Consider the following 8,994-nt stretch of genomic DNA (forward strand, 5'->3'; position numbering starts at 1 on the left):
TGTTTGAACATTTTCAGAAGTCCCTTGGCTATATTTACCCCCTCTTTACTAATTTTTTGTGACATTCAGAATAAGGTTTTGTGTTGTATTGAGCATTTATTCCTGGTTTCAGACTGCAGTAAATAACTGAAATCAAATACTTGCACTAAAGAGACAAAATCTAGAAGGGGAAATATACCCTTCTTGTACATGAATGAGAAAGGCAGAACTGAGCTTCCAAGAATCTTCTAGGATACTCAGCTTTCTAATATCAAACCATATTTTAATTATAGACTATGCTTTATAAGCTTTATAATCACTTCTACTTTGTGATGTATCCTGATTTTCTTACTCAGTGAGACTTGCTCCTAATTTCCACAGATGCATTCGGAATTACTTGCAGAATGAAAATGCTGCTGATCACATATATCAGAGCCCAAGATTTTTCAGAGTGAATGTGCCTGCATAGCATTTATAGATATTGTTTACATTCTGCTGCTAAAAGGAACACAGGATATAAAGAACAGGTTTCCCAAGATGGTTGCAGGGGGGAACAAAGCTGAATTTTCTTTGCTTGCTCAGTCTTAACCTCATTCTCTGAAGTAATGGGATTGTAGCCAGCCCTCTGCAGAAGCCAGGCACTTCTGCTAGGACTAGCAGACCAGCATTTGCAGTCCTTCCAGCCACTGTATCCTGTTACTTCCCTGCTGAATTGCTGCACTATCAAGAGATGGGCCAAGAGGACCACATCTCAACTCCTGAGGAGAAAATAAAAACTAGAAAAGAGGAAATTGAGCTGTCTTTCTTTGGCCTTTATTTCTTTTTCTGTGTCTTTTTTTTTTTTTAAAAAAAAAACTCTGCTCCTTTGGGAAAAGTATGGGCCCCTGAGGAGAAGGAAAAAGAACCATCTTGCTTCCTGCAGTGCAGAGGGCTGATGTCTGTCCTTTCCAGACTGTGAGTTTGAGACTAATTAGACCATTTGGCTTTTCTTATACTTTTTTCCCCCCAGGAGGGCTGAGTTATATGAGAAAGTTGAAGCTTCTTGTGTCACTCTACAGCAGGCTCAAGGACAGGCAAAACCCATTACTGATAATTGTATTGCAAGAGTTTGGCAGCATAGAGGAGATCTAAGAATAGGCTGCCCAACAGCCATCTGGGGCATGAAATAGACAGGATATCCAAGGTATAGGCCTTAGGGCTTGTGTGTCTTAGGCTAACAACTGGGGGAAAAGTTGGTACAAGAAAATCAGCACAAAACCCTTCATCAAAAGCCTATTGAGTCCTGTAAATCATAGGGGTATAATTGTGTGGTTGGTTGTTGTATAGTCAATTAAAGTGAAGGAAAACATGAAATCAGTGGGCGGGCAAGTAGAATAAAGACCACACAGGAGTCATATGAGCTTTTTCTGTCTCCCTGGCATCAGTCACCAATAAACACACTCTCAGCACCATGTGCAAGGAGGACAGAAGGAAGGAAGTGAGAGAGGAAAAGAGAAAGAATAATGCTTAGTGCAATAGCACTTCCTTTCCCTTGAAGAAGAACCACTTGCTTGGCCAGAAACCTGCCTGAAATCTGGTTTTGTGATGTGCGAGTCCTGAACTTCATACAAGTGTGGCAAAGATGCTGTATTAATACTAGAGGTAAATCACTGAAGTAGAGAATAAGTGTTGAACACTTATCTCCAACAATCTAAGTAAGGTCCTACCAACGTCCTGTTATCTAGAGAACTGGAGGCTTAACAGAAGTATTTGGATTCTGCTATTCAGTGATTGCCCCTGTGAAGAAAGAGACATAAAAAACATATTATTGAAATCTGAAAGAAAGGGGAGTGAGAAAACACAGAGGGAGGTTGCCTTCAGTCATGAAACTGGGGAGAGAAATACTAAAAAACTGGATGTGTTTTCTTTTAATTTGAATTTTGATACACCTACACCCTGAAGAGGGGCAGACTTTTTGTATAATTGACAGGGATTTTAACACAGAAGTACAGCTGGATGATGGGAAAGAAGCTGCTGCTTGCTGTAGCTTAGCTTGATAGAATTCATCAAGGATGACTTTGCTTCCTGTGACGAGTAGGCACAGGAGACATTTGATTGCTACTGTGGGGACTGTTTTTAATTCACTGGATACATTTGGGTTAAGAGGATGAGCTTAATGGGCCATCATATTAAAGTAATTTGGAACAATAATTTGAAGTATGACAGGCAAAGCTAGGTTTAGAGTGTGTTGATAATCAGGAAGAAACGCTGTAGTCAGCCTCCATAAAGTTGAGATCAGAGTATTATGCATAGCCTCGCATGTCCACTGCACTGTACGCATTAAATTGGATATTTTTTAGTTCAGTAGAACCATTTTGCCTTAAAATTATTTAGCTTTAGGGTATACAAACATGAATTTTTAGTCTGAACACCTGGGTCTGGAGAAACCTTTAGATGTGATCAAGGTGCATCCTAAAAAGGTGGATAGTGGTAAATGAAATTGATTTCCAAACAATCAGCAAAAGTGCAGCTGTCCGAGAGGTGTTATCTAGAATGGCCATAATGTGAAAAGATCTTCTTTCAAGGTATTAACTATTTCTTTAGGAGAAACTGAATTTTTACTGAGAAAAAGGTTTACAAGGCTTACATTCAATACTAAATACTTAGCATTCTGAAGGAATGTCAGGTTCTTTGTCACTTTGAACAGTGCAAAACAAAGGTACAAAAACCTTAATTTAAAGTCTTAAAAATATTTATTTTATTGTTTTATTAATTTTATAAGTATTTAAAAATACTTGCTTTTGTATGCAATCTCTGCATGCCTAAATTAATGTACAATGTAGCAAATTGTACAGCTAATAATTCAAGACTGCATGATTCAGTTGTGAGATCTCAGGGGGATTGGAGCACACTGGGTAAGAAGTTACACATTAGAATGTGAACATTTGGGATCTCAAGAAGAACTGTGCATTTTCTAAACACCTTAATGCAAGGAAAGAGTATTTACAAAGTTAGAAACTACCAAATAGTAGAAATCTGATCAAATTTACTTTTCCTAAAGAGAAGCAGGGAGTTGGGGCAGAGTTGCAAAGAAAGTAGGGCATGATGTCCAGTTATGTATGGTATTTAGAAGGAAATGGAATACATGGAAGGTTTGTACATGAATATTTATGCTACAAATAGTTACAAGGAAAGAAAATTACTCATATATTATAATGAATTGAAGGTGTGTTAGGTTCAAACTATAAATTCAATTAGCAACATGGATATCAGGAAATTATTTTTATTCAAACAGCAAAGCTCGTTGTTTGCAGACAAAGGACCTGGCACAGATGGAAAGACAAAAGCACCTTCTTCTGTCTGTTGAGTTATATATGTGTAACTCAACACAGATGGCAGCTGGGTAGGAAATTTTTTGAAGGAAAAATACTTTTTGAGTGATAAAACCAATTTGGAGCCATCTTCCATAGCACCTGTCTCAAGAGTGACAGAGAAGGCGGTTTCCAAATGCAGAACTTGTCTTCAAAGTATGTGCTGTTCATTTCTTTTTTTTTTTTTTTCTTATGAGTTGAGGACACTGCTGCTCTCTGATCACTGACTCTTTTCAGAAACATACATGTAGTAAAAGGTTGGACTTTGTTATGAAGATCTGGGCTTCAATCAAAGTTAGCTTTAATGGAGAATGAAAATAGGAGCTGTTATTTTCCAGCACTGTTTGAAATAAAAAATAGTGAAGAAATCATCACTCAAGAAATGAGACTTTATGGCTGTGTTCTGTTGAGTGGGCAGGGTAGTGTAGATGGGTGATTTATTGCAGACACTTCTGTTGTGTCATAATTCACTCAAAATAATGTGACTTATCACACATGCAGACTGGTAGCTTATTTCAACAGACACAGTTAAGTGCTAAATTGAGAACCATGGAAATGAAAAAGGCTATCTTGAAGAGCTGGGGTGTTTATATATGATTATTGGCCTGTGCTCAGATTTAGAGAAGGGGGGATTTTACTGACACTTAAGACAGCTGAAGGAGCTACCTCAGCACAGCCGGGTTTGTATAAGCCCTGTGAAGAGACGTAACACGATGTTTGTAGCAGGCTGTGTATGTGCTTGAGGATGCTGGTTGACAAACATTTCTTCTACTGCCTTAGGCTGTCCTTGCCCATGTCCAATTTCTGACTGATGCCAGGGCAATAGTTTGTGGAAATGCACAACGAACAGGACCAGGAACCTCATCCAGGTGATGAATTGCTTTTTTTTTTTTTTTCTTCAACTATTTTTGGACATATCCTTTTCCTAATGAAGATTACCATATGGCAGTCTATCTATGCATTCAGAAACATCTAAGAACGCAATTGAAGGGCAAAAAAAAAATGCAGAAGGTTAGAGGTTACTGCTCAGACCAGTGCTTTTTACATTTGTTCAGATATATTCACAGAGGTTCAGAATTTCCAAGCATGTTGTTATTGGTAAAAATAGCTTGCCAACATGTTTGTTCTATAATTTCAACTAATAAGGAGAGTTTTTAAATCCCAAGGGTGCCTGAAAGAGAGCTGATAGTAACAAAAATGTGTCAATTTGCAGAATTTTAAAAATGTGAAAACTCAATGCACATAGAAATGAGGAATATGCTGGAATTCTAAAAATATGCACATTTTCAAATTGAAGCATTGAAGAACTTAGTTACTGAAAAGATTGATCAACCTTGTAAAGATTTTTCTCAGCTTCTTTGACACATGTTCTGATTAGTCTCTTGGAGTCGAAGATGAAGGTTTAATATTCAGATTTTTAGGAACACAGGTCAGAGATGAAAAATAATTTTTGCTGTTGTGGGTAAATGCCCACATAATTCAGAATTTAATTCAAAGGACATGCAGGAAAACCAGAGATACATAGATATAGATACACACTGTAGAAAGGAAGATATCAAAATGGTTTTATTATTAGCCTAAACTACAGAATTATATTGTCTTCATTTGGATATTAAAGATAGATTTGTAAAAAAAAAAAAAACCACAGTGCCTTTTTATAGGCAAATTTGATTCTCACTAAAAAACTTTGAACTTAGCTGTCAGTGGATTCCATTTTAGTTAAAATATTTATGCATATAGGAAATAATTGCTTTTCTGCTTATGTAGCTACCATCTACAAATTTTAGGGGTTTATCTGGGATTCTGAATGGATCCAATTACAATGGTTTTGTTAAGGTTTCCTGCTTGCATATGCTGACTGATCTTCATCTTTAGAAGCTTTAGAAGCTGATACTGGGTCAGTATTATTGAATATAGACATTAAAATCTTGGTTATGATATTCAGCTTGTATCCTATTGATATGTGAAAGGAACAAATTTTCCAGAATATTTGTAAGGAAAAAGGACAAAGACTGCAAGAGAAAGGGGAAAGGCTATACCTGTAAAGATGGTTTTCTTCTTTGGTAGCTGGATAGGAACTAACTTGTTGTTAGGCAAACTGTTCTAAAATGATTTTTGTTTGGGTTTCTTTTTGTCTGTTTGCTTGCTTGCTTGCTTGTTTCTCCTAACTGGGTGAGATAGATTTGATTGTGGTGTCAGGCAATCTCTTGTTGAGTTTATACAAAACCTGTGTCTGCAGGTATCCCAGTGGAATTCAGAGTTTTACATCTCTCTGACATATGTCAGCTTCTTCAAATATAAAGGGAAAATACTTTGTTTCTTCCAGGAAAATTTTGACATTCTTTTCATGTCTGGTCATTGTGGAACGCTTGTCAGAACTTTAAGTTTCATGGAATTATACCACACCTTCTTCCCACACAGGTTATGTGAACCCTCAACATGCTAGTCAGAAAATCATTCTGACATTGTTGTGTTGTCAGTTATATCAAAATTCTCTTTATCTTCAAGAATTGTATTTTATTATTTTTCTTCTCAGGCTCTAGGAGAAAAACAAGTGAAATATTTCTCTAAATTCTTTGACACCTTATTGTGTTCCACACACTGAATTCAAAATATATTTTTCTACATTCTTCTATTGTCAATTTTTTGTGATCCTGGCTGCTTTTCTGGTGGAAAGATTAGCATTTATGTCTGTCAAGTGTCTCAAAATTGCATCATTCTGCCCTGTTATCACTGTGCTGTTGGCTTCATCTGTCCTTTTTTTCATGGAGTCACCAGCAGCTATTGCTCACCTTCCTGCAAGAATTTCCATCAGATATCTCCTGAAATTTTCTGTTACATATTGCCAGACAAGTTCTTCCATAGGTGTCTTGCGGGAGTCTAATACCTATTCAATAAGTTGAGTGTCTACCAGATTTTTTTTTTGCCAGTTAGTCACAAAGGTTTCAGCTTTTCTACGTTTTCCTGGTGCTATTTTCTCTGTGGTTCCTGCCAGTGATTCCCATTGTAGTCTTTCAAGACATATTATTCTGCTCTCACTGTACACAGAATTTCGCTTCAATCACATGAACACAACTTATGCTGCATTTCTGCTGGCGTGCACTACATGCACCCAGCATCTCTTTCAGCTGGCAAGAAAAGGAAAACACAACACACTCAGCAGTGATCACAGCAGTTGTTCCCCCTCATTCACACACTTGGCACAGAACTACTTCTCTAGAGACATAATCATAGTTCCCCTCTGATCTACCTTTCTACATGGAGATACTCCAAATTTCAACACACTTGGTTTTCTGCCATTACAACACACTCCAGACACATGATATGATCAATGACCCTCAAGGCTCAAGCTTTAAATTCTTCTAAGGGAAATGGTGCACATATATCTCTTAAGTAGGATATTCAGAATCACCGAAACCCAGACCATGAAAAGAAACAAACCAAAACAAAACTCACTGAATCCCTTCATTTCCAAGAACAGTATTTGCAGGTTGGGCCTCAAAAAAATCGTTTTAGTTATTCACTCTTGATAGTCATTAATGATGTCCTTTGCTGTTGAGAGACTTGACTGTAAATCGAGAGATAACACCTGCTAAGATCTGATTATTCCATATCCAGGTTCATAACAAATAAGTTAAGCAGCAGCCCAATGCAGGATTTTTGACACATGTGCCACAGAGGTTTATTTCTTTTAGCCTTACACTGTCCCACTATAAATTAGTTTGCAAAAGTCTTTATATATTCTTGAGGTATTCTTTTTAATCCATAGGCTTGTTTGAATCACTACTTACTCTGATATTTTTTATCTTTATAGTGATACAATAAAAACCAAGGCTTAAAAATATGGTACATATTTTTTAACAAGGGTAGAAGCAACAGCAATAAAGCAGGTAATAAGGAATATGCATACATCAAGACCAGAAGGTCTGTGCCCAGACAGAATCACATCACAGATGGCCCATCCCTTTTCTCTCAACAGGAAGGTAGCAATAAAGATACCCAAAATGAGAAAACAAATATGATGGGCAGTAACCTTGCCTAAGAATTAGGGAGGATGAAAAATGTAAAACTAAGGTCACAGTCATGCCATGACATCTTGAATCCCAGGGGTCATAAAATAGTTTGTCAAAATTGTGCTGTGTTCTGCCTGATCAAGACAAACCTAAGAGGCATCCCAAGGACTCAGGAGCTGCTGTCCCCTGTCCTCTGTGTCACACACACATACACAGAGTCCTGAGCAGATCACACACACACACATCTTGGTGCTTATGACTATGAGTGAATGTGTGAAATAGGAGTGAATGAGTGCAAGTGACTGAAATCAGTTTCATTTAAAACAAATATAAGCATCCTCTTCCACAGCCTTGAACTTTATAACACTGATTCTTATACTTCCAAGGCTGTCATTCATTAATGGCCATGAGAATTTTCAGAATACTAATACAGATAAATCATTCCAATACACCCATGGGGCTTCATGTCCTTGTGGGGAGGACAATAAACTGCAGTGAAGGCAACAGTATGAGGTGGGACTAGAAGGTTTTTTTCCACTCTCCATTTTTGGGAAGTGTATTCCTTTCCCCCCACAATACTTTCTCCTGTCTCTTTCCTGGGAACCCACAGATAAGGCAGTTCTACTCTGTTTCAGCACTTTTCCAAGGAGATGTGGTAAATCCACTAGCTGCTACTGGGTGGAAGCACAGCTCTCTTCTCAACCCTCTGCCTTTCCTGAGCTGGGGCAGAGGAGGCATGTACTAGAATTGCCCCATGGAGAAAGAAAAACTGGCAGAGGCAAAACAAAGCACAGCTCATCTGGACTACACAGGACAATGCAAAACATACATCTATTTTATAATACTGTAGTGTCTTAGTCCTCAATCACTTCAACCCCAGTGGCAACATAGATATTTAGAAGGATAGTTTATCATACTGCTGATAATTACTCATCACTGCTATCATTGCTAGATAATTAAAAGGAATACATTTGTCTAGTTTATGTCCAAGATGAGCATTCTCATATCCTGGGAGTCAGTGGTCCATTCATTCCTCCAGAAGCAGTGAATTGAATGTTGAGTAATCTGTCCTTTGAAATGTGTAAAGAAGCTGTTAAGAGAGCACAAAACATGTTTAGCCAGCAGTACCAGCTGGATGTGAGCCCATCCAGGATATGCTCTGCTCAGATGACAGCTGTTACCAGACCCACATGAGGGTTAGTCTCTAACTCTCTCATGTCTCATTCTGCCTGTCATTGACACCTTTGTTTCACTCTGTAGGAGGGAGAGAAAAAGATATAACATAGCGACAATGCAGCGCCTGGTGGGTACAGAGCTAGGGAGGATTTGCAGGGTGGCAGGTATTTAATAGGATATACACACCACGTTAGACAAGATATTGAGTGGTAGGAAGTTCTTGTTATGCCATAAATTGCATCCTCACACCAAAGAGTAAATTACTTTCTGGTCATTCCATCTGTCAGTCCTCTTCATCTTCCAAGAAAGCTTTTTGTTTTCTTTTATTTCCCACTCTCTGTCTATTGTAAGAATCAGCCTTGTGACTTGTAGATGTCTTATGTGTAAACTGATTCAAATGTGTCTGTTGCTGCAAAGGAGAAAGTCCTGGTGTCTGCCCCAGGTAGGAAAGTGGAGATGGAGAATGTATAGAAGCA

General features: G+C 38.0%; 1 long non-coding RNA gene across 1 annotated transcript in view; it reads right to left on the reverse strand.

The window, feature by feature from the left end:
* LOC111930154 (uncharacterized) overlaps positions 1 to 8,994 on the reverse strand; it is an 82,309-nt gene that overhangs the window by 71,650 nt on the left and 1,665 nt on the right. The window lies entirely within an intron of this gene.

This window comes from Cyanistes caeruleus, chromosome 6, assembly GCF_971803275.1.
Source record: "Cyanistes caeruleus chromosome 6, bCyaCae1.hap1.1, whole genome shotgun sequence".
Lineage (NCBI taxonomy): Eukaryota > Metazoa > Chordata > Aves > Passeriformes > Paridae > Cyanistes > Cyanistes caeruleus.